We start from the raw sequence: 26,586 nt of genomic DNA, 5'->3' as shown, positions 1-26,586 counted from the left end.
GCCTTAACTTGGCTTGCTTCTTACCAGCTTTTCTTAACTTAAATTATCCTACCTTTTGCCTCTGGGCTTTTTCCATTCTCTTACTTCTGTAAATCCAACTCTTACACTGTGGCTTGCTGTGTAGCTGGGTGGCTGGGCCCTGGAGTTCTCCTCTTTCTCTGTCTACTTCTTTCTCCTCCTACTTGTTCTCTCTGGCTGCCAGCCCTGCCTAGCCTTTCTCCTGCCTTGCTATTGGCCTTTCAGTTCTTTTTTTTTTTTTTTTTTTTACTTTTTTTTCTCCTTTTTTTTATTTATTATATTTGTATTTTAATTTTACACATCAGCCATTGGTTCCCCTGTCCTCTCCGCTCCCAACCCACCCCCACCTTTCCCCCAGCCCCTCCCCTCCTCCAGGGCCAAGACTCCCCTGGGGATTCAATTCAACCTTGTGGATTCAGTACAGGCAGGTCCAGTCCCCTCCTTCCAGGCTGAGCAAAGTGTCCCTGTGTAAGCCCAAGGTTCCAAACAGCCAGCTCATGCACTAAGGCCAGGTCTGGGTCCCACTGCCTGGATGTCTTTCTAACAGTTCAAGATATTCAATTGTCTCACTTATCCAGAGGGCCTGATCTAGTTGGGGGCTCCACAGCAAAGTGCTAGAGAAGTCCCCAGAAATTCACAATGATACATCCACTGTAGACTACTGGCAATGATCGAGAGAAAGCCTGATCTGACCTAGTCTGGTGATCAGATGGCCATTCAGTTCTTTATTAGACCTCCAGGTGTTTTAGACAGGCTTGGTAACACAGCTTCACAGAGTTAAACAAATGTAACATAAACAAAAGTAACACACCTTAAAATAACATTCTACAACATTGAAAGCTGCAAGAGAAAAAGCACAAGTTGATATAAAGGAAAACCCATCAGAAAAACAGCTGATGATGCCATGGAAAATCTAAAAGCGAGAAGAGCCTAAAACACTGTATTTCAATTCCTAAAAGACTGTAAACAACTTAGATCAGTAAATACAGCAAAACCATCTGCTACAATTAAAGGGGAAAGAAAGACTTTCTATGGTATAAATAGCCTAAAAATCAAAAAAAGCAAACCTAAAGAAAATACAGGAAGCACTATTTCCATCTACAAGGGTGTCCTGCCTGCAAGACACACTAGTGTAATACTTGTATAACGTTTGTGGAATTAAACAACCAATACCTGATCTGACTTAAGCCCACTCCATGAGATGAGACCCATACCCAACATTGCTTGGGTGACGGAGGGTCTGACACTAAGGGACCCAGAGTAAAACCAAATATTACTGTTTTTTTTAAATAGCAATAAAATGACTCCTAATGACATTCTACTATACTCATAGATCAGTGCTTTGCCCAGCCATCATCAGATGTTTCCTCCTGCAGCAGGAGGGAAGAAATGTAAAGACACACAGATGGATATTATGCAGAGAATTAGACACCTTGGAACACTCAGCCCTAAGTAGGAAGTCTTCATCAAATCCCTCACCTTAGGGCTCAGGGACTCTCCTAAGTGGAGGAGTGGTGAAAAGAGACTAAGAGCCAGAGGGGGGTGAAGGAAACAAGACTGTCAACCAATAGGATCAAAGCCCATATGAACTCAAAGACTGATGCAGTATGCACAGAGACTACAGGGGTCTGTGCATGATGGGGTCCTAGAGCTGAAAGGAGAAAGGGACACAGGCCTCCATCCCTACCTCAGAAGCTTTATCCAGTTGCTAACTACTTGCAAATGAACATCTACTCTCCTCCAAGGGAGTCTCACTGCAGAAACAAAACATTCTTTTTCCACACCATGGAAGTTTATTTATAAATAACATAAGCACCATATTGAGTCATGCGACAACAAATAAGAACTTTGAAAACATTGTGTCAAGCACCAGAAGGCAGCCACAAAGTATCATATATCTTATGTTCTATTTATTAGAAGTTTTATATAGAAGGCAAATCTATAGAGATAGAGAATAAAGTAGTGCTTGCCAGAGCCTGGAGGTCAGTGGATAGACACTGACAGCTAGTAATCCCAGTTACTTTTTACTAATACATAAGAGTTCCTAAAAATTCTACCAGAAATCTTGTAGGAAAGAAAAAACCAAGTCAGCAATGTGGCTGTGTACAGAACCAGACTATACAAATCAATAAATTTTATATATACCAACAACAAACATACAGAGAATGAAATCATAGACACATCTGCATTACAATAGCCTCAAAGAAAATAAAATATTTAGGAATAAACCTAACCAGGGAGGTCAAATACCTCTACAGTGAGAACTTTAAATGTCTGAATAAAGAGTTAGAAAAGGATATCAGAAAACAGAAACACATATCAGGCTCAAGGACTGGTAGAATTAAAGTTGTAAAAATCACCATTATACCAAAAACTATTTACAGATTCAATGCCATCTGTATTAAAGTCATCATCTCACTTTTCATGGAAACAGAAAAATAATATTCCAAAATTTACATGGAACCACAAAAGGACTGGATAACCAAAACAATCCATCCCAAGTTAAGGAAAACAAACAAACAAACAAACAAACAAAAAACAAAAAAACAATGCTGGAGGTATTACCATTCAAGATTTTGAGATGTATTGTAGAGATGTACCAATGAAAACAATAGGGTGCTAGTACAAAAACCAACATGTAGACCCACAGAACAAAACTGGTCCAAATATGAGTCCCTGTAAACACAGCCATCTCATATTTGGAAAGGATACCAAAAGCATATCCTAGATAAAAGACTGAGTCTTCATGAGATGGTGTTGGGGAAAGTGGATGTTCACATGTAGAAGAAAGAAATTAGACATGTGCCTATCACTATGCTCAAAAATTAACACAAGTGGATCGAAGACTTGAATGAAAAAATAGAAACAATGAAACTACTAGAAGAAAATACAAGTGGTATCCTACATGGTATTGGTGTAGGAAAGGGCTTTCTCAACATAATGCCCCCCCCCAATTTGCCCCAAAATTAAGGTCAACAATCTACAAGTGGAACCTCATAAAAATAAAAATCTCTTGTACAGCTAAAGAAATAATCAATTGAATAAATAGCTCACAAAATCGGAGAGAATCTTGCCAGCCATACATCTAACAGATGGTCATACAGAATTTGCTTATATCTAATCACTTGCTTTTTTTCCTACTTCTTTTGAAATTCTCTTTATACCTGGCTTGAGATCATTTAACAGTGACACGTATTGATGGGTGAAGGTCTGGTGATATTCTTGGTATTCTGTTTATTTGAGCTTTTCTGGGTATCATGAACCTCAGCATTCATTTCCTTCTCTGGATTCATCAATAGTTTGGAGCTATTTTTTAATCTGTTTTTTTTTTTTTTCTACTTGTCAGTCATTTCTGGTACTATCATATACTATGTTACTTAATGTTCCAATAAGGCATGTGGAATTCTTCATTCTTTTTCTTTTAATAACTGAATACAATTTAATGCCCTGTTATTAATTTTTTGATTCTGTTTAATTGGGTCTTATGTTAAAACTCTTTAAGTTTTCCATCTACTCTAAATGCCTCTACTTTAGAAAAATTTTTTTTTTAATTTTTTATGTTCTACTCTTTTCTGAGAAACTGCTTTTGTTCCTACTTTGCTCTTCTGACTATTAGTTGCCCAGTTGTTTTCTCTTCTAGCTTACCATGCTTCTTTAATGTGTTTATCTTGAATTCTTTGTCAGGCAATGTGTAGCTCTTTATTTATTTGGGTTTGGTAACTCGGTTATTGGAAACTATTTTATTCTTCTAGAAGCATCCTGTTCTTTTGATTTCCTTGGTTTTTGTAGCTTGTCTAAACACATGTGAAAACATACACTTCTGCTAACCTTTAATAACTCATTATGACAAAGAAATAATTTCATATCAGCTGAGTGGGAGACCATAATTATTTCTTGAGAAAGGAAGACATATTGTAGTCTTCATAAAGCACTGAGGGCTAAAATCAGCATTTGGGAAACCCATGGAGACCATTTGTGGCTAAGACTATGGTTGCCTGTGATAGTGGTAAGGGCTGGAAAGACTTTTGGATTCAAACAATTCTTTTCGCCCTGTGAGAGGTCTTGTTGCTGAAAGAACCTCACTTGGAAGTGGACCCAGCCCACTGTACATTTATGGTGACAGAGGTATTCATCATGTATGCATACATAGGGAACAGATGAGGATCAGGATAGGGATTATAGGTGTACACACAGAGACTATTGGTTGAGTTCTAAGTTATGGATGGTCCTCCTACAGCACAGGTACTGGTATCTACATGGAGCTGGGAACTGGGGCACAGGGACACACAAGGCAGCCATGACTCCTGTGTTTATGATGTTTACCCTGGGACAATGATATTGGTGGTGGATCAACAACATGCTTGTTATGGTAGTACATGAGATGTAGCCAATAATTATGTGGTCACAGAGCTGGTCTTTGAACTACAAACTTGCATGGCTGACTAAAAGTTCACTGTTTAAATGTGGGTGTGGCTACTGAAGTGTTGACTTCAAAATCTGAGGCACTGCTATGCTTTCTAGTTTTTGAGTCATAGGTACATGTGGAAGAGCTTCATAGGTAGGATCAGAAACACTGATGTGCATGGAGTATTCATAGATCCAAGACTTAGGCATGCGTTTGCTCACCAAGTGATGGGGTGGGGAAGAAATGGTGGTCCAGCCCAAGCTGCAGACAGAGCATGTATTTTGATTCTAGACTACTGAACTTTCTGCAGACCAAGTCATTAGGATCATACTTGAACTTCCTATGTGGTTCATATAGTTTCTAAGCCCAGACATCTCAACTATGCTGATTGCCCTAGAAATGAGTGGTGTGAAATCAAGGTAAGGGTGCTGATTAATTTTTTGATAGTTTTTTTTTTTTTCCTTTCAATGTATAGCCCAGGATTTGTCCTAGCATAGAGCACTACTAGTCTTGGACATGAGAGAAAACAGGCAAAAAGAAAGTGCTCCTCATTCCTTAGTGCTCTGGTACTCTGCTTTGCTGCACTTGGTCACTCTCAGTTCTTTGTTGTTTTGGTTTTTTTTTAAGACAAGTTCTCTCTGTGGAGCCCTGAATGACCTAGAACTTGCTCTGTAGCCCAGGCTGGCCTCGAACTCACAGAGATCCACCTGGCTCTGCCTCCCAAGTGCTGGAATTAGCCACAGCTATTTTTTACTCATTCATTACTGATGAATTGTGATTGTTTTTATGTTTAAACAAATGCTAGCACCTCCCACTGTGCTGTCTTGCTGCCAGCATCCCTCAGCCTTGTCAGGGTGTCTGATGGCATAGGTGCGTAAGAGGTTGTTGTTGTTGTTTTTTTTTTTTTTAAAGCCTTCATTTGAAAAATGAAATCGTTTGGAAGCAAAGCCCAGGCATTGTGAATACATTTTATACACTAGTCTAGTAAATATCTCATCATTGAGTAGCAAGGTCATGATCACTTTGCCAATTTAAAGCAAAGCAATGACTTCATAGGCTCGGGTTTAACATGTGCTCCATGCTCTTTCTCTGTCTCCCTCCCTCACCCACCCTTCCAACTTTGTAGTCAAGGGGCTTAGGACAAACCTGAAGGGCAGTGTTTTTTCAAGGCTAAGACCAGAAGTTTTCATTTTAGGTCAGTTCCCTGGCGGTTGCTTTTAAAGTTCATCTGAATTAACATTCTGTGATATTTTTGTCAGCCGTGGCTGCAAGCAACATCATTACAGTGGAATAGAATGCAAATAAGTCTACAAGCTCCATTAAATGCCATGCTGCGCTGTAATGGAAGTGACATTTCCTTATTACTCAAACATCAAATGTAACATGGCACTTATTCTCAGTTATACTTTAGGCAAATTAATATTTGTGACAGATACAATAACTCCAGGAAGAGTAAAGAGAGAAAGAGAGAGAGAGAAGGATGCCTGATGGGGGGCATGATAGTTAGCTGATATGCTTATGAGACCCAATAAAACTGAGCCATGAATAGAGAGTATAATTAGCAGTGACCTTATCTACCCTGCTGACAGAGACTAGGAACCTGTCATTCTGGCATCTGGAAACACACATACCCTGTTTCCCTTCATTGCCTAAAATATTTTATCAGTGGTCTTTTTTTGTGATGTGATGGGTTTCAATAGACAATTTTGAAAAATCTCTTCCACAAGTACTCTTAAAGTATGTGTGCAGGGGTGTGTGTTTGTGCGTGTGCACATGCACCCAAATGCACGTGGGGGCCAGAGGCCAGCATAGAATTAGAATTTTAGTAAAGATTTCACATATGCCTGAGGACATCCCTGCACAAACCACACTGTTTTATTAGGCATGTTGGGAGAAGATCTACCTGATATTATGTCATTTGAATTTAAGCAGCTAATCAGCAGCAAGAAATGATAAGGATGATTGTAGCCGACAGTGGAAAGGTTGAAGGCAGGTAACTGAATGGACCAGAGTAAAGAACTATCTCAAGAGCAGGTCTTGGCCAAGAAACAAATTTCTTGAGGAATATTGGTTCTAATTCCACATGGACTACACTCTTATGAATGTGACTGAAGAAAGTGCCTCCGTGAAGTAGAGATGGTTTGTACTGGGAATACAGAGCAGCATAGTGTCAACTACATCCAAGGTGCTGTGATTTACTTTCATCTTATGCACAAACTGACTCCTTCGCTGGCTCATGTTTCACTGGAGCTGGGAGAAAACAGACTGTACTGGTCAGGGAGAAAGGGGTTTTTTTATTCTCAGCACAGCAGGCAGCTTGAGCCTCATGCTCTCCTTGCTCCCTTGCTTTAGACCCTTTCAGAGTCATGCAGCTAGGACTGCCCAGACAGCTGCAGAATACCCTGAGCTTTATTTCACAGCTGTGGTGTCACAAGTGCAGGAGACCAGGACAATCTTTAATTGGCTATAAATAACCCTGCTCTGTATCTGTCCTATGGTGAGCCATCATTTCACTGTACGAAGAAATGAATCTGCTTCCACTTACGCAAGATATATGACCTCTACCTTCTGGTCATAGTTGGTACACAGTACTCCAGAAAAGACAGTCCAGCACCGGAAAAAAAAAAAAAAAAAAAAAAAAAAAAAACCTGTATATTTTTTCTGCCAACAAGTGTCTGACCTTCACACATGTGGAGGACCAACAAAAACAAATCTTCCAATAGAGGTGCCTATTCAGTCAGGATACATCCTGAGAAGACTGTAGGTCATAAGGGGATGAGAACAGGTGGGAAGAACAGTTACTCTGAAAATCAAGGATCTAATTATTCCAGATTGTTAAAGCTCAAACTAAGAACTTAGGGAAAAGTCTGGCAAGCCTGCATTTAGTGCAAGGCCAGGCAACTGTAGCATGGAGCTTGCATGGAAAACCATGTTCATAGGCTGCATTCACTACATCTCAAGGGTCTTTAAAGTACTCCCGGGTTGCGTGGCTCCATAAACATACACACTTGACTAAAAGTATGGGTCTTGTTTTGTTGTTGTTGTTGTTGTTTGTGGTGAAACAAAATTTTCAACTTAAAATTAAGGATTGCTTAACTTTCTAATTTTCTGTTGAATGTCTTCAGACCGTGGTTGAGGGGAACTAGCAGAGACCACAGAGGAAAAGAGCATGGCCATACATCGCTTTGATTAGGGTCTGGACAGCAGATGCTCTGTAGTATAGGGCTCTACAGAAGGAGACTTGGACCTGGTCTCTGGGTTTTAGAGAAGAGCGTTGTCATTCATGTTAAAGTACACCAAACAATCAGGTTTTGGTTTGCTATGGATGGTTTGGTACTTTTCAGATTTCTGCCTTTAAAAAGTATAAAGATAAAAAAATATAAAGGGGTGAAAATACCCAGAGCACCACTACTTATAAAATCTGAATCTGGATATGTAGCCACTATTACACCATGTGATTTCCCTACACATTGGACATTCTTCTAACGTGAAGTAGGATGTAGGTTGGCAGGATGGGTTCTGTAACAACTTACAAGAAACTGCTGAGCAATTGTTCTGGATAGACTCATAGTGATATTAATGGCATAATTTTATTAAAGTAACATCTTATCTATGTAAGATGGCATATGTGGGATGTTAGGAAAATAGTAAGAATATCTATGATATATACAATGTATTTGATTGGTTCTTAATAATCCTCTAGATTTTATACATATGTGTTCCCTATAATACATGTTTCAAAATTTTAAAAAAGTTAATTTTTAAAAAATATTTTCTGTGTACACCAGAGTGGAAGATGGAACCATTTATTTTGAAAATGGAAGAGTAAAACCTTGAAACTTGATTGTTTTAGTTATATCTTTGGCAATTATTCCCCTAAGGAATACTGAACTAGAGAATAGCCCCAAATCGGGTGACTTGTCTCATTCATTGTTCATTTTAATGGTTACGTGGGCGAGGTTCCACGAGATGAGCACCTGCAATGCAAGCTTGCTTATTTAGATATTACTTTGCCTTTCTTACTGGTCTGCAAGTTACCATTTAACTTCAGAGATACCGACATAGAAAAACCTTTGACATTTTTGTCATTTGTTTCAATTTTGTGGGTGAAAAAAAAGGCTTTTTAAGTTTTGGAAGAGACTCTTTTTTTTCTCCTGCTGTCTATCAACCCTAGACACTTTAGAAGCCTGGGCCAAGCAGGAAGTCTAACTGACCTTTCAGATCAAGAGAAAAAAGCGATTACTAAATGGCTAGGCAGTACTCACCCCCTCTGGCATTCTAAATTCCTCACATGCCTTCTTATCCGTTAAACAAATGTTCACTAAATACTTATTATGCAGATGTAGCTAGTATCAAAATCTGTCACTGTTACATTGACTTCCTGGAGGATCCAGGGATCAAACTCAGGTCCTCAAGCTTGGAGGCAAGTGTTCTATGCATCACATTGCCACACACACACACACACACACACACACACACACACACACACACATACACGCTTTTGTTAAGACACTTACTAGACAGTAAGCTCATCCAATAGACAACAGGAAAGGATAGCCAGATCATGGACACATATAACATATCTAAGAACCTAAATCAGTCATATGGAAACACAAAGAAACCAGGATAGCCAAAACAATCCTGAATGATAAAAGAACTGCCTGAGGTATCATGATCCCTGATTTCAAACAGAAGTATTGAAGTATGCACAGGGACTACATGAGTCTGCACCAAGTCCTTTGCATATATATTATAGCTTCCAGTTAGTGTTTTAATAGGACTCCTGAGTCCAGGAATGAGTGGGTCTCTGATTCTTGTGCCTTCTCTTGGTCTCTTTTCCTTCTGTTTGTTTTCATCCACATTCACTGTGTTAGCTTTTGTTTTATCTTATTTTATTATTATTATTATTATTATTATTATTATTATTATTATTATTATTATTATCACCCCTCAGAAGTAGGTTTGTTGTTTAGTGAGATACAGAAAAGGAGTAAAACTGGATGGGAGGAGAAGTGTGGAAGGACTAGGGAGGAGGAAAAATAGGGGAAACCATAATCATAATATATTATGTGAAAAAAATCTATCTTCAACAAAAGGAAAAACAGTTCTTGAGAGTTTAGGAATAGAGGGAACAAAGGTCAAAATAATGAAGGCTATATATAACAGACCTATAACCAACATTGTATCGAATGGAGACAAACTGAGAGTGATATAAGAATGTCCAGTCTTCCTTTCTTATTCAATATAGAACTGGACTCCTTAGCGATAACAATTAGACAAGAGAAAGGCATAACAGGTACAGCAGCAGCAAAGGAAGAAGTCAAACTCCCCCTGTTTGTAGATAACGAAATTCTTGACCTAAAAGACTCCACTGAGTCTACAAGAAATAAGCACTTTTTCTAGAACTCCATCATCGATTGACCTTCCTCTGACATATAAAACAATTTCCTGTAATAACATCTGTACACACTGGAATGTCCCACAGAAACTGTCTTGTGTTATCGTCCCACCTAGTACATTTGAAAGAACTAAAAAGCAAACCAATAGTATAAGAAGATAATGTGTAAATATTATAAATCCTAAAAACTAAATATAACAACTCTGCCTTCCCTTTCACTCTGTCAGGAAGAATCAACCTATGGACATCAGGAGGACTCAAGTGGAGGAGCCAAAGCTATTGCCTCCTCTTTTGGTTCAATTGACACCTTCCAGTCTTCCAAGTCATCGTCTCCATGCAGTGAATACCATGAGATGTTGCCTCTGAGGCTCTTAGTATTCCCCCAAATGCTAATGCATTAGTTTATTTTGTATGTTTGGTCCCTGGCATGCACTATTGGAAAGTGGTGAAATCTCTATGAGGTCCATGCATCAGGTCTTCAGGTCATGGAGGATGTGGCCCTGAAGGAGACTGAAGGAGACTCTTTCTTTCTTTCTTTCTTTCTTTCTTTCTTTCTTTCTTTCTTTCTTTCTTTCTTACTATGAGCTGAGTAGTTTTTCTCTGCCACAAAGTCCTACTGTGTTGGGTATCCATCAGTCCAAAGGAATGGGGCCAAGCAATTATGAAAGGAAACCTCTAAAACTAGTGAACAAAAGTTAGTTCAGGCTGTCCTGGAACTCCCTCTGGAGACTAGGCTGACTTCAAACTCAGAGATCCACCTGACTCTGCCCCCCAATTGGTAGGATAAAAGGTGTGAACCGCTGTTGCCCAGTCTAAAAGTTAGCCATTCCATTGTTTATCTCAGGTTCTCTTGCATCTCTTACCAGATTTGGTTCTCCCCACCATAGTAGAGATGCTTGGAATTTCAACTGACAAACAGAAGTCTCTGTGTGAGTAGCATCATTGCAATTATTATGCTTTCTTTTCAAGAAGGACATTCAGTTAGCTTAGAAATCATAGGAAGTCTAATTAGAGTTACATGCAAATATAAGTGACAGACCCTTTGAGAAGCCAACCTATAAGCTGTCACTCAGTAAAGATTTGTTTGGAGGGGACTGCTATTAGAATCAAAAGCACCAGTATTTTACCCAAGCATTCACTTAAAGCTTGTTATTTTTAAAGCATCAAGTAACCTTCTAAAAATCAGAGCACTGTGGGTGCATTGAGCATTGTCTGGCTCTTAGTACTCACCGTGAGATTAAAAATAACAATCAACCATAAAAACTACATTTCGATAAGAACCACATAAAAAGAATCCTGCACTATTGCATTTTTTTTTTTTTTTTAGATTCTTTCAAGCCTTTATGCCACATACAAGCAGTCTAGAGTTTGGCTGCAGCTTTAAGACCCATCTAAAAGATGAGGTGCCATATAGAGATATGTAACTACCATTAAGATAGGTTTTCATTAGGGTAGTCTCTAATTTCTACAAATGTAAAACAAAGTCAAATTTTTTATTCAGTTTTTCTCAGATTTAAGGAATTTCCTCTATTACTGCAAAAGGGCTCAATCAAAAGACCCTTCCTGATGTACAAAACTCCACTGAGCAATGGAGATACATAGAGAACCTGCCACTCCTTGGTGGGCTTAGTGTGGGTGCTACTCAAATGAAGGTGACTCTCTCTTAAAAACACTATAGTGCATGATCACATAATACGAGTAACAGTGGGGGCAGCTTCCTGCTGTTCTGCTCCTTGTGAGAATAATTTGTGGGGGAAACTGTCACAGTTGGCTATGGTCTGCACACCAGGGCAAATCTCACCCATGGGCCTTATGGAGCTACAGAGAAGTTCAATTTGGGTCAGAAACTGAAACCAGGTCAACTCCAGGAACATCGGGTAATGTTGTCACATGACACAGTAAAAGGAAGTAAAAGAAAATAACCAGAGTCAACACAATTCCAATGAATGGAATAGTCCCAACTGCATCACTGTGCCCTTTCACTTTCTCCACTGATAAACATTTGTTTGCAGAATTTTGAGATAGATCTATTTCAGAATGATGATCATTCAGTTTCTTGTCAATGAGATATATTTTACAAAACATCGGGTAATCCCAGCACTCGGGAGGCAGAGTCAGGAGGATCTCTGTGAGTTCGAGGCCAGCCTGGTCTACAAAGTGAGTTCTAGGAAAGGCACAAAGCTACACAGAGAAACCCTGTCTCGAAAAACCAAAAAACAAACAAACAAACAAACAAAATATTGGGACACATATCCTACCGTATAAAATATATGATTTAAATATACCATTAAAAATAAAAATTAAAGTTCATGTAGCCACTCCAGTTTAAAGATTAGAATAAGAAAGTTTTCTGCCCATGTCCAGTTAGATTCCCTCCTTCTACTGATTTAAAAAAAAAATGTTATATTGCTTACCTGGGTTCACCCTCCTAACTCCAAGGCTTCAAATCCCCCACACAGTCTGCCTTACAAGGGTAAAGGATCCCATCCTCTTTATCACCTAGCAACAGAAAGGTGACTAGAATCAAGTTAGTTAGAAAATGTTGTTAATTAATAATAATTTTAATTGAGGTATAGAAATCGAACCTTAACTTCATTTTCTGAAAACTGAATTCAAGTTTGATTCCGTTCCAACTGGGTGGTTATTCAAACACAAACACACCTGGCAGCGTGGCTCGCAGCAGCTGGAGAGACTTGATTGAAGAGCAGTCACTGAAGGAGAAAGCCCCTGTGAATTCTGAAACACCCGGTGTCACCTGTTGTGCCTGCGGGTCAGTGTTTTTCTTCATCAGAAAGATCTCAGTGCTGAGCTGCATGCATTCACCAGGTGATTTAGATGAGCTTAGACTGGGGTCAGTGTTTTTCCCCATCAGAAAGATCTCAGTGCTGAGCTGCATGCATTCACCAGGTGATTTAGATGAGCTTAGACTGCCTAGCAGCTCTAGTCTTCAACAGATGTGACCATCAGAATAATAATGGTTAGCTGCACATTGTATCAAAAGGGGGATGATAGTCAGAAACAAAAGCAAAACACTTTCTCTTCCCAGCCCCTGTGAGTTATGTGGCCATAAGCACACAGTAAATTATTCCTCTGATGATTGGACATCTTTTGAGAACCACACTTGCATTTTAGGCCAGGATAAATGATGGGGTCTGTGTGTGTATACTTCCATTTATCCTCCTTTTATTTTCAACAAGCACGCTTGTCTCTGGGAAGGAAGGGAAGGGATTTTTATTGGCAGAAATCTTGTGTGAGCCATAGCAAAGGGACTCCTTAGATATAGAAGTAGCAGGTGAGTCAGTATCTGACTTTCACAGCAAGAAAAGTAGTTATTGGTCAATTCTCTTTGAAACAGTAGAAGAATGAAAGGAAATAGATTTAGATTACAAAAAACAAAAGCTGCCTACCTTTGCTTTTTGTTTTGTTTTTTTTTAAATTGTACTTTGTACTCACAAAAATTTTTTTCACTATTGAAAGATAAACCCTTTTATGTAATTCATATCCAATAACATCTACTGGATTTTTTTTCTACAAAGTGTAGAGTTTATGGAAAATTTAATATTTTTCTTTGTTAATTAAATTAGTTATTTGGTAATTTTATAGACATGTGTGATCCATTGTAATTATTCTCTGTCCCAATCCTATCTCATTTCTCTCTTACCCTTTATCAGAACACTGTCAAAAGAAGGAGTTATGGTGAACAATGCCTTGTGGAACTGTGAGAGAGGTTCCAGGAAAAAAGGCAGAGGGCCTCTTACCTCGGGTACTTCTGTTCCCTGGATTGTTCTTGGGTGTGAGTTTGTGCCCCCTGTGTGAAACATTTACATTCAGTTTATAAGACATGTTGATTCTTGTTCAGCGTCATAACACAGCTATAGAACCCAATCTGGTCAGTGTTCCCTGAATCTGGATATGGCCTCTGCCTTGCTCCCATGATCTCCCAGCTATAATCTATAGCATGTGTCAGGCAATTGTGTTTAAATTGGTCTGTCCTGAGAAAGGGCTGCTCTGTTAATATTTAGTATGTGCAATAAGCAATACTAAATATTTACATGTTTTTCTGAACTCAACCCACCTTCCTTGGCTTATTGCTTTCTTTGTTAAATTCATGTGCAAAGCTATACTGAAACTGAAATAAGGTTGACTACAGCATTAGACTGTAGTCTGCCCATTCTTTTAGGTTCTCAGGTCTCAGTTCTCACAGATAGATCTTCACAGGTTGGTAAAAGTCAACAACACCTTTATCTATTCTCCCACCTCCCTACCATGGCTTTTCCCCAACTCATGAATTTTTGTTTTGTTTTGTAACTCACTTAGTTTAACCTGGGCCACCTATATGACAACTGGATTGAAACTATCTACTGGATTCTGTCAGGGTCATCAGTGAGTACACAACTAAAGGAATGATTTCCTATTTTCCAGAATCTATCCATGGGAAATAGTTCAGTAGGGAGGGATAAGGTCTCACAAGCCCCTCCTCCATCCTTGTCTGGCTGTTGGTAGGTCCATTCTTATGCAGACCTAGTACAGTAATACAAGGCTGTTTAGTGTTCAAAACTGCAATGGCTGTGTATTTCTTGGCCCTTTTCTCTATCTGCCTGCCTGAACAGTCTTTCTGTTCCAGCTTCCACAATTACTTTCAACACCTCATACAGCTGTGCCGGGTAGTTTCATGTTAATTTGACACACACTACGTCATCTGAGAGGAGGGAACCTCAATTAAGAAAATGCTTCCGTAAGATCAGATTGTAGACAGGCCTGTAAGGCACTTCCTTAATTAGTTACTGATGGTGGAGGGCCCAGCCCATGGTGGGTGGTACCATCCCTGGGCTGATGATTCTGGCTTCTATAAGAAATCAGGCTGAGCAAGCCATGGGGAGCCACCCAGTAAGCAGCACCCCTCCATGGCCTCTGCATCAGCGCCTGCTTCCAGATTCCTGTCCTGCCTGTGTTCCTTTTCTTACTTCCTTTGATGATGAACTTTGACATGGAAGCATAAGCTGAATAAACCCTTTCCTCTCCAACTTGCTTTTGGTCCTGGTGTTTCATTTCAGCAATAGAAACCCCGACTAAGACCACAACCATGACTCTGTATTCATCACTAGTTGCTCAAAGAAATGTTTCTCTGATTGAGGCTGAGAGTGGCCATTTTCTGTAGAAATAACACACACATGTAGGAAACAGTCTGGGTCTATGTCAGTTTAACTAAGCAGAATTGACCTACCTACCCCAGGGCCTATGACTCCTGCCCACCATGGTCTTTTAAATAGGTTTATAGTACCAGGTATGGATTTCTTCCTGTGAGATAGATTGGTGATCTCCACAACATCTGGGTCACTATTGCCTAGCAGGTTGGTGGTTCTCACTGATACCTGTTCTCCCTCAGAAGTCTGCACTGCACTTTACAATACTATAAAAGCTACTTGGCAAGGAGGAAGCTTCCTAGTTGAGTTCCAGGTGGATATCTCAATATTTCTTCTGGTTAAGTGTATGTAGGAATGAAATTTGAACTTTCCTAATGAATAAGATGTTGCAGCATTATATATTCTGTTTAGTAATGTGTCTCCTTTGGGAAAACTCCAGTTCAAATGTTAAGTCATTTTAAAATAATGTTCCTAACATTTAGTTTGGAAAATTCTCTGGACACCAGATGTCAAACTATTTTCAGTTACAGGGAAAGTCAATAACTTCTGGACTGTGGGAGACCTTCCCATACTAGGATATGTCTAGATGGACAATTCTAGATTTCCCTTTTACATAAAGCCCCAAAGTATTAGGAAGTTTAAAATAAGAAGTTCATTTCTTGTTGCCGCCACGTGTTAAATATGCACCATCACAAAGCTCTGCTCGGCACACATTTTCAGGTAACAAGATAATGAAGACTTGTGGGAAGAAAAAATAATTGAAAAGTTCTAGGCTTATGACTACTTGAATTTCTATGTGACTGGCTTTGACAGTCCGAATGAGTGGAGGTGACGATGTGTGACATGAATAACAAAGGCTCATCTCTTCATTATTTCTTCCCACAGTTTGATGGACAGCCATTAATGTTCCTGCATTGCACACTCGTCAGTAATAATGCCTTCATTGATAGTAAAAATTCCCACGAAACTACAAAGATAATGTGGTAGATGCCTTTCTCTAATGAGGTACATTGAAATCTCAGGATTCAAGCTCTCCAGATCTGTTCTGAAAAAACAATAGACCTGTGAAATGTGACTTTAATAAAAACTTGTTATTGTATTTCTCTGCTGTTAACGATTAACATCAAAATAGATATTAACACCCTCTGATGTTACAATTTGAGAAAAGATTATTTCCCAGTGCTATATTTACTTAAGCAATAGTTGAGAATCTGGGCAAATATCTGTGATCAGAGATGCACTCACCAGGCTCTCATATGAGTGAGAAATAATATTGAAGAACTTAAAAACATTTGAATTGTGGCGAAGAATGTAATACTGGATTTGAATTACAAGAACAGAACCTCAAAAACTAAGTCAAATATGGAATTTCATTATACTGCAAATACTTCACATCTAGATTTACATGATCTACAAACAAGCAGATTCTCATTGCTTTCAAAATGTTCAAGTTTACACTAAAAGGATCTTCGATGTAGTGATTATCATTGTTCAGAAAAAAGTTTTTAATTTTTTTGTGAACTCACCTCTTATATACATATGAAAGTATATATTTGTGTGAACATATAATTCAAATTAATCAAATTAATATTGAAAACAATCATTACCCTTTAAAAATAAAATGCTTTGACCTAGATAATAATTAAGGTAAACTAAGGTACAGTGGAATTTCCCTTGATATGGTTATTATGTATGCCTATTAGAACTTTTAGGGTTTCACAAGACAAATGATTTATGACATATTTCCTTACATTTCTTAACTGAGTTGTTTAAATAGTTCATGTATTGATGTTCTTTTATATTAGCATATGTCTTCACATGATAGATTATTTCTGTTACATGAAAAATATCATGGGGGAATAATCTGACTTTTATACATAAGAACCTCCTAGTCACAACTTGCCATCTGTCATGCATTTTTGAGAACTTGAAAGGCAAATCTGCTGTGGATGATTCATTGGTAAATAAAACACTGATTGGTCAGTAGCCAGGCAGGAAGTATAGGCGGGACTAAGAGAGAGGAGAATTAGGAGAACAGGAAGGCAGGAGGGGACACTGCAGCGGCCGCCAGGATAAGGAAGATCTAAGGTACCAGTAAGCCACGAGCCACATGGCAAAGTATAGATTAATAGAAATGGGCTAAATATAAGAGTAAGAGCTAGACAACAGTAGGCCTGAGCTAATGGCCAAGCAGTTTAAATAATATCTGTGTGTTTATTTTATAAGTGGGTTGTCTGTGTGTCTGTGTGTTTATTTTATAAGTGGGTTGTCAGACTAACAGGGCTTGGTGGGGGCTAGAGAGAAGGTCTCCAGCTACAGAAATCTATCCTTCTGTTATATGAAGTAACTGGGAGAGAAGTTACTGAGATATTTGTCAAGGTTTGTGTCCTTTAGAGTGAGCAAGGTCACTCTGTCTCTTAGGTAGGTATTTTGTCTGGTTTTGTTTCTGCTTCAGGTTTCAACGGCCAGAGCAGGAAAATGACCGAAGCATCTTGCCAAATGGGCAAAGCAAAGGCATAGCTTGCTTGATCTTTCTCCCCCAGGCAGAAGTGGCAAGCTGAAATACTGGATGTGTTCTGTCCTTTTCTGCCTGCTATGAGCCTGCACCTACAGGAAAAGAGAGAGGCTGGGCAAGCCTCAGACTGGCAGCATAGTCTACACAGGGCCTTTCACGTCGTTCTGGAAAGAGAATTAGAACTTCAAGAGACTCACCGGGCCCCTAAGACTCTCCAACAGAACTGTTGTTAACTTTGTTTATAGAAAAGCTAGCCTACATGCATCCTGCATCCCTGAGAATCATGCTTCCATTGCATCAACTATGGCCTTGTCCGTCATCCCGCAGGAACCACCCAGCAGCGATCCCACTTAAATTCCTTAACAACATTTCGAAGATAATAACTTTTGAAACTAACTGAAATCAGCCCAGTGGTGGTGCACACCTTTGATCTCAGCACTCTGGAGGCAGAGGCAGGTGGATCTCGGAGCTAGAGCCCAGCCTGGTCTACAGAACTAATTGCAGGACAACCAAGGCTACACAGAGAAACTCTGTCTCAAAAAACAAACAAACAACCTCACTAAAATGATATAAATGAGGGGTTGGAGATTTAGCTCAGTGGTAGAGCGCTTGCCTAGCAAGCGCAAGGCCCTGGATTTGGTCCTCAGCTCTGGAAAAAAAAATTAAAATGATATAAATGAGGAAAAGAGATTTTTTCCTTAAGAAGGTAACACATTCTTAACTTCTTCATAATCCTCTTGTTGTGAGTCATGACCCCTTCGCACAGGGGTCACATATCAGATATCCTGCATATTAGATATTTGCATTACGATTCATAGCAGTAGCAAAATTGCAGTTATGAAATAGCAATGAAATAATTTTATGGATGGGGTCACCAAATCATGAGGAGCTGTATTAAAGGGGGTTGCAGCATCAGAGAACCACTATGCTAAAATCTATATTGAAACATCTTTATTGAAGCCTGACTGGTTTATACTGTCTAGGCATGAAAGCTGTTTTGGCCTAAGTCAAGATCCATAAAACATTAGGAAAACTCTTCAGGTTCCTGCATGTGACAGTGGGGGGCTGGGCCTCTTGCCTCTGTCCCCTAAACATTAATATAACCAGCATAGAATTTAAGAAGCATAAATTATCAACCTTTCAGAAACCCACTCTGTTGTAGGTGATCATTTTTGTGATTTTGGGGTAATGCAGACCTTTCCTGTCTGATTTTATATACATGGCCAATGCAGTATATGCTCCTGTGTCTCTTTTCTATTTCTGCACTTGGCCAGAGTAATTCTGATTGAGGCCCTTTCCTCTTCTGTTGGAGCCTTGGGAGCCTACTGCACATCTTCCTTCTCTGCTATTCTTGTCTTCCTTTCCAAACACACTATCTCCCTTTTCCTCACTGTCAGATCTTCTATTGGCTATCAGACTGAGTGTAAATTGTGATTTATACTGTCTTGGATCCTTACCTTTTCTTGTGACTTTCTGTTTGCTAAACCAAAGGCCACATTTTTTGGTTGGTTTGTTTGTCGTTCCTTCCGTAACATCTGTCTCTATGGAATTTCACCTTTTTCCTGAAAATAGCACCCAAATAAAAGGCAGCTCTGCTCAGCTGCCCCTGTCGTCTCCGGCTCCCTTCAGTTTTCTTTTCACATTTTCACTTTGTACATCCATATCGCAAGAATTACTGTTAAGTCTCTTCACTGCTTACTCTCTAGCCATGAGCACCTCAGCTTCGCTCAGGTTCCTGCTTTGTGCTGCAGACATCACATGGCACGAGGAGCATAGCTGAACCTCTTTATTCTGCTACAGCTCAGATGCACAGAGAAATATGATTTCATAGCAGCTCCTTCATTTTGGTGGTGTTATCCTTGCGTATCCTAACCCACCGACCAGAAGGAAATACAGTGTTGAAAGCAGAATCCCTCTTCTGCTCATGACACTAAAATCATGTCCTGCTGGTCCATGTCAGAAGTTTAGCCCTTGTGGAATTGTAGCTCAGGTGCTGAGGCTGCTGGCTTCTCTCTGGATCTTAGGATGCACCAGCAAGCAACCTCCATTTGCTCAGTCAGTCCCTTTTATTTACCATCACAGGATTCAGATGCTATAGTGGACAGAACTACCATTTGCAGTTGATAAGACCACAGAGCTTTCTGTCCACTGAGCCAATGACCCCGGGGCTTATTGTGCATGTTCTTTCTGCTGACTTGCATCCTTATGTATACCAACACTGGCAGCTACATGAGTTTCTGCCATGCCTCCAACTCAGCCCTTTGGTTAAATTGACCTTCATATGTGATTCACTTCATGCCATTTTATACCTTCCCTTTCAGCCCTCCAGCAGACTGTTAACCCTAATCTTGGTTGTCTTTTTTAAGAGGAAAGTTCAAGAGCAACAACTTGACTATACTCTTCTGACCATACTTCTCCATCCCGAGTAAGCTGAACAACTTCGTGCAGTTATGTCTCCTACATAGTAGGCCTGTTTGTCCCTAGAGTCTATGCAAGAAGTGAGGATAAGGACTCTCTGTGTACAATACTCTCAACAATTTTTTTAACACTGCTTTTTGACTACGGCATGCATAAGGGAGAAACAATGCAGTTATGCTGGCTGGTTGAGTTCATATCCTCCTGACACAAGCTGGAGTCATCAGAGAGGAAGTTCAGAACCTCAACTGAGAAAATGCCTCCACAGGATTAAGCTGTAGGCAAACCTGTAGGGCATCTTCTCAATCATTGAGTGATGTGGGAGGCCCAGCCCAATGTGGGTAAAGCTGCCCCTAGACTGGTGGTTCTCTGTTCTGTGAGAAAGCAGGGTGAGCAAGCCATGGTGAGCAAGCCGGTAAGCAGTACTCTTCTGGCCTCTCCATCGGCTCCTTCCTCCAGGTTCCTGCCCTGACTTTCTTCCAGTGATGAACAGTGATGTAGAGGTATAAGTCAAGTAAAACCTTTTCTGTCCAAATTGCTTTAGTCACAGCGTTTCATCCCAGCAATAATAATCCTGCCTAGCACAGAAATTGTTCCCAGGGTTGTGGGTTACTGCTGTGACAACCTGACAGCAGTTTTGAGGAAGACTGTGGAAGGACTGTGGAACTTTGGGCTAGAAAAGCCATTGGATGTTCACATCTTGGCGAGCTGTTCTGGGGGGTCTTGGATGATAAGAGTCTTGAGAGAAATGCAGATGATGGAGGCCCGGCTTGTGAAGTCCGGGGGGCAGGGGGCAGTTTGAGAGTCATTTAAAGAATCTTCCAGCTATTTTAAGTTAAAAATCTGTGATTCTGGTCAGCTGGGGCTGCAGAATCAGCTGTAATTAACAAGAGACCAGCATCACTGAAGCGAAACCTTTGCTGTACTGGGAAAATGGATGCTGCTTAACTGGAGCTGAGAAATTAGCGGTGATTAAGAAGAGATCAGCATCATTAAAATGAAATCTTCTGGAAAGTGTTTCGTCAGAGTCAAGACACAAAAGTTGTATTACAGAGGCACCAAGATTGTACCTCATGCTGACAATTGACATACCAATATCCTTGATTCTTTCTTTTTATTGAACATATTTTTTAATATATTCTGATCATGGTTTCTATTCCCTGCTTCTCTCTCTCTCTCTCTCTCTCTCTCTCTCTCTCTCTCTCTCTCTCTCACACACACACACACACACACACACACACACAGGCAAATAAACAAGAACTTAAAAAATAACAAAGAGAAAGCAAAAGAAACACACACAAAAAAACAAAACAAAATAAAAAATATACAAGCAAAAGACAAGTAAGAAAAAAAAATAATTACCAACAAAGTAATATGAGATTTAAAAGTTTACAAAAAATACCACTGAGTTCATTTTGTATGGCCATCTACTGCTGGGCATGGGGCATGCTGTTAAGTATGGTTAAATGTGCTTTGTATACCCAGTGAGAATGTATTGGAGAAACTAATTTTTCCTTTGCAAGTTGTCAATTAGAGAGAGCTTCTTGTTTAGGGATCTTCCTTGTGTCATTGGCCTTCTCTTCATATACCCTAACCATACCTAAAGATGTGCTTTATTAATTTTCTGGATATTTCTCTATGTCATCAGTTTGATGATTGAGTCTACTCATCAAAATTATCTTATTAAAGAATGCATAAAATTTCCTTAGAAGAGGCAAACATTTGCTTGCTAAATTCCAGGAAAAAATTCTATGTGGGATTCATAATGTACATATAAAACCCCAAAAGCTCTTGTTGGCTACTTTTTCTTTTTTTCTTTTTCTTTCTCTAGAAAGCAGGAAGAAACAGTATTAAGTAGATGGAATTGAATGTGCTTGGTATTGGATTCATAAACTCCTTCTTCAGGCTATCAGCATCACCTCTGGCAAAATAATTCAATCTTAGTTATTTTAATCTATAAAATACATGTAACATGGCCATCACCTCAAAGAATAGTGCCACCCCTTTCTATTGTTTATATATGGTTTGAATGTCCCCCCCCCCCCAATCTCATGATCTATAAGCTTGGACCTCATTGTTACAATGGAATAGGTAAATGAATCTTGCAGAAGTGGGCCAATTGGAAAGTGGCTAGGTCATCAGCATAGACACTCTTGAAAGGAATTAGTGGATATTTCTTATCCGACTCTCCAGTTAGTTTCCATGTGGGGAAATTGCTGTCAAAGGCTGAAATGTCCCCAGTCGCTGGGTTGTATCATGCCATATGATTTCCTTCTCAAACTCTCCCACATCAGGATGCCACCCATTGTTAAGCCACATCTCTGTAACCATCTCCACATACTCTACCACCATGGGAACACCATCATTGACATACCACCCATGGAAAAGCCACCACCTCTGCCAGGAGAATGAATGGTACATGCTTTTCAGTCTCCTAAATTGTGTGTGTATTGAGGGTGGGGGATGTTTTCCTTTATGAGTTTCCTGGTTCAAGTACTTTGTTTTAACATTTAAAGATGACTTACTGGTTACTATAATAGTTTGATCCCTAATTTTATATCATACTAAGAGCTAAAGTACTAGGAGCACAAATAAAGGGTAATCATTAATCAATCACAATTAAATATAAAATTCTATCCTTGGGAGTCTTAAGAGACAGGAGGGTTGCACTGAATATGAGGGCAGCCTGGGCTATGTTTGCAGGATCCTATCTCAAAAAAAAAAAAAAAACCTGAAAAAAAAAAGGAGAAACAATGAAGTATATGAAGGAGAGATATGAATCATACATATACCTTCATTTTTTTGAAAACTTATATTTCTAACAGAGGTTTCATTTCAAATATATAAAATTTTGACCAAAAATGATAATCTTGTTGCAGGTAAATCTATAGTCTTTGGATTCTTTCAAGTCTGTTTTTCTGAATAAAATTAAGTAAATATTAACTATCAGAAACTAGTTACCTTTTCTGGGTCACCAGCTCAAGAGGTTTCATTCCACAGTGAAAACTTAGAGTCTGCAATCAAAACTGCTGTGTGAGGATGAGGGGAAAAATCAGAACCTTAATGGCAACAGCAATCTTCTTTCTTTTTGAAGAAGAAAAGCAAGCCCAAGTTCCTCTGGGAACTGGAAAGACTTCTCTCAAGTCTCATCAGCTTGACTTCAGAATGAAGCCACAAAGCCGCCTGTGTTGCACTTTCATCAACCAAACCAAGACGCCTGCCAGAGGGTCAAAGTGATAAGAGCTTTTCTAATGAAAAAAATGTCACAGAACTTCACAGTCTCCCTGGTATATTCTGACTCTGATTTTCTGAGGTTGTAACTGCTTATATGAAGCCATTCAAACATCATTTTTAGGAGGTAAGCTGGCACTGAAAACCAATTTATTATGACTTTTGGAAGAACTGTTTTCTTGTTACTAAATACAATGATATAGATTTTTTTTGTTACTGTTGTTCAGAGTTTTCTCTCAAAATTCTATGCAATGGAATCAGTACAAATTGAAACGACTTTGAAGTACTTCATTTTTTGAAGTAAGAAGTATTTGTCTAACTCTGTCCAGAAGCATTATATCAAATCTATTTGATGACTTCATGTCAGTCTCTGTGCCACAGGTGATATCACCACTTGAAATAATCCTGGGATGATTTTTCATCTCTTGAAAGCTCTCAAAATATGTATTCCCTGAAAAGACCTTGAGAGAAGCTGTTAAACTCTGGCTGTCCAAAGACACTGGAAGGGAAAGGTAGGAAGTATGAGATAGCTGTGTTTGGTTTGTTTGGTGAATGAATGAAGATAGGAAGGAAGCTCTTTGAAAACTTCCTGGTTGTTTTCAAAGACCTCTATAAAACACTGGTGAGTTCACAAATTTGATCACAGGTAACGTAGACAACAATGAAGCATATATGGCCCAGGTTCTACGTAACTGATCTTAGATGGTCAAACACCAATTAGGCAATGATCTTGACTTGATATATGCTGTAAAGAGGCATGGAACCATTCTCTGATTTTTCTGCTGGGTAGAAATCTAAGTAGTCATTCCTGGTGACAACTTCTGCATATAACGAATTCAACCACTAGGACATTTATCCATGTTTAATTTCCTCTGTGCTAAGCTGTCTTACAAGATTCAGGATAAGCTTTATGATTTATAGAAGTTAATTTTAATCTCTATTCAAGGGGATACCTTTCAGCCTTTGAATATATAGTAAATCTCACGAACTGTAAATTAACACTTCAAATGCATTCATCAAAGCATTTATCACTACAAGTCATAAGAAATATAATCTTTTTATGGAGAGAAACGTGTAATATAAGTAGATAGAAAGATTGGATTCTACGGTTCTATCTTCTTGTCTGGTGCAAAGCTTACAACACTACATGCATAGCACAGTTGAACTTAGATGACCATCACGCAAAGCACCCTTCTAGTTCATGCTGGGCTCTTCACCTGGGCTCTTTGGGGCTTGACTCCTCTTGCTGTTTCAATGTCTCTTATTCTGTTGTTACTAAGACTGAACTTTCACTGGGATTTCTTACCTGTGTACCTGAGAAGAGAAGAAACCATCCCTCCAGTTATAAAGGACCATGGAAGACTGAACTCGTCAGAATTTTCTCTAATGCTAATTTCTACAAGCAAAGCTTTCTTCACGGGCAAAGTATAACCCCTGCCTAACACATGGTTTTCGCTGTCTGTATTGGCTAATGCACACTTGCTAAAATACAGAATGCTCTAGGACTATTCATTTAGATCCAGATAACCAAAGTAACTGCATTTGAACTCAGAATTATTACATATATACACATATACATATCTTATTCATGGATTTGCTTTCATTCAGCCTACCCCCATCTAACTTTATCACAAAGACTCACCAAAATTCTGTGACTTTAAAGTGGAATGTGATGTAGATGATTGTTCATTTTAATCTCTATTGCAGAGAATGTTTGTTATACAGAAATAGAAATTTACACTTGACATGTAGACAACTCAACCTATAGTTGAAGCACTTATTACCAAATCATAAGAGGCATGTCAAGAGGCTATGGTAGGACCTGCAATATTTAAAACAAGAGGTTCTATGAAGTATGACCTTGCATAAACTATCAATAACTGTTCACAAGTAATCTTCATGACTTAGAACTATACATGACAGAAGTTAGTCCCTAACTTTACACACTGGGAAGCAAACATCAGCATCACACCCTCTTATTTGTTACTTAAGAGACATTTTGTAAATATGTGCTGGGCTTTCTGCAGGTTCTCAGCATAAAATGGTTTTCTTGTACAGTCATGAGCAGAGCATTTTGCTGTTCCATATACTCATGGCCATGATACACTGTATCGCTATAGCTTCAACTTCAAGGAGAAGCAAGTATCCATGGGCTGAGAACTTTGAAATCATGAAATAGACGCTTCCTCCTTACAGTTGATTACCCCAGCTATTTTGTCTTAGTGATAGAAATTTATAACAGCACTATGAGTTTGAGTATTTTTTAAGTCCATCCAGTTTCTTGTTTTAGGCAACTGTGTAGTTTTATTGAAACAGAATTAAAATCACAAGGCTTACTACAAAACTTATCAACTGGATACCCAAAGACTCAACAAAGAAAGAGATTTACAGATCATTTTTCCCTTATGAACATAAGTGTGAAAATATTTAATACTTGCAAACTGAATTCAAGAACACATCAAAAAGATCATTCACCATGATCAAGTAGGCTTTATCCTAGAGATTCATGGATGCTTCTATATATAAAAATCGGTAAATATAATCCACCATATAAACAAGCTGAAAGACAAAAAACACACAATCATCTCCTTAGATGCAGAAAAGGCCTTTGACAAAATCCAATGCTCCTTTATGAGAAAAGTCCTGGAGAGATCAGTGATACAAGGGACATACCTCAACATAATAAAGGCAATTGACAGTAAGCCTATAATCAACATCAAATTAAATGGAGAGAAACTCAAAGCAATTCCTCTAATATCAGGAACAAATAAGGTTGTCTATTCTCTCTATATCTGTTCAATACAGTACTTGGAATTTTAACTAGAGCAATAGGACAACTGAAGGAGATCAGGGAGATACTAATTGGAAAGGAAGTCAAAGTATTGTTGTTTGTAGAATATATGATAGTATACATAAGTGACCCCAAAAATTCTACCAGGGAACTCTTACAGCTGATAAATACTTTCAACAAAGTAAGTGGATACAAAATTAATTCACAAAAAGTCAGGAGCTCTCCTATGTACAAATGGCACGTGTTCTGAGAAAGAAATCAAGGAACATCTCAAGAGGAGCCAATGAAACAGCAACAGGAATGAGCTTTGCTTATGTCACTTGAGGGTTTCATTCTAGATTAGATATGAGTAGAAAGTGGGGGCTATGTAACTGTGGTAGTGCATATCAAAGGTTTTTTTGGGGGGGAGTTTGGTTGTTTTTATAATTTTAAAAATAGAATCTTACTTGGTAGACTAGACTATATTGAAACTATCTATGCAGCCTGAGCTAGCTTCAAACTCATTATCTTCCTGTCTTAGCCTCCCAAGTCCTGGAATTAAAGGTTTGAGCCATCAGATCCAATGTTGTGGGATAATCTTTTTGTATACTGTGAAGATGTGTCTTCGCCAAGGTACCGTCTGGTTGGTTTAATAAAGAACTGAATGGCCAACAGCTAGGCAGGAGAGGA

Source organism: Onychomys torridus, chromosome 16, assembly GCF_903995425.1.
Source record: "Onychomys torridus chromosome 16, mOncTor1.1, whole genome shotgun sequence".
NCBI lineage: Eukaryota > Metazoa > Chordata > Mammalia > Rodentia > Cricetidae > Onychomys > Onychomys torridus.
Note: the sequence above shows the minus strand (reverse complement) of the source record.